Source organism: Gobio gobio, assembly GCF_949357685.1.
Source record: "Gobio gobio genome assembly, chromosome: 17".
NCBI classification, from domain to species: domain Eukaryota; kingdom Metazoa; phylum Chordata; class Actinopteri; order Cypriniformes; family Gobionidae; genus Gobio; species Gobio gobio.
Genome location: NC_137110.1, coordinates 28,920,465 through 28,921,624, shown reverse-complemented (window position 1 = coordinate 28,921,624; position 1,160 = coordinate 28,920,465).

Below are 1,160 nucleotides of genomic sequence, written 5' to 3'. Positions count from 1 at the left end.
TTGTTGTGCTGTATACAGTGGTGGAAAGAGTACTGAAAAAGTATACTCATGTAAAGGTACTGTTACTTGTCAAAAAATGTAGTGCTAGTAGAGTAAAAGTACCTGTCCTAAATACTACTCAAAGTAGGAGTAAAAAGTAGCCCTTTTAAAAGTACTCAAGAGTAGTGAGTAGTGAGTATTATGCTATGAATGTTATTGCACCTTATACCCTGCAAATAAAAAATATAGCGTACTCTTTTATGGATGATTCTCAGTAAGAACACAAAAACAAGTATACTGTAGGGAGAGTGGGGCTGGTTGGATCAAGGGGTTGGTTGGCACGCAGTTAAATTCCAGTACACTAGAGGGCGCTGCCTCAAAAATCTAACATTAAAATGACTGCCCTCTTGATGTGAACACACCCATTTATTGAAATCATCCAACTGTCACTAACTATTGAGGTGAGGACAACTTTTCTATTTTACAGTGTCAAAGCAAAAAATAAGTCCCCTCCACTAAATATATTTTAGAACTATAATAGATAGAGATATATAAAATGTAAGGATTTCAGTTGATAGAGATAGGAATCATCTATATTTTGATATGAAATTGAACAGTCTCTGATGAGCTATGCTATGTGGCTAGCATCCTGTCAGTAAAGAGGTGTGTCCTAATGGGGGAGGGGTTGGTTGACACACTGATGCGGGGGTTGGTTGCCAACACGTGCCAACCAACCCAAGTAAAGCCATTTGGTTAGAAATGTGTTAATTTATGCATTTTACATATGTTAAAACATAATTAATATAATATAAAATAATATAACATAATGAACATAAACTTATGTATGAAACAATTTTCTTTTAGAAGTCAAAATGGTCAGAAAATATTTAACCCCTAGGAGTCTGAGCTCTTTTGGGGCCCTTTAGAAGTTTTGACATGCTCTGACATTTGTGCATTTTTCAGTTGCTTATGGCAAAAGTGTAATTACACTATTCAGCACAAACTGGGCTACCATAATATGTGAGCAACATGTATGTACATGCTTGTATTTTTGAGAGAATAATGTTTATGCATAATTTTTGAAAAAACTAAAAAAATTGTTTTGAAATTGAGGCTTCAAAACACACAATAGATATGTGTTCACAAGCCCTTTGATTATTGGGTGTTTTTGTTTAGAGTTT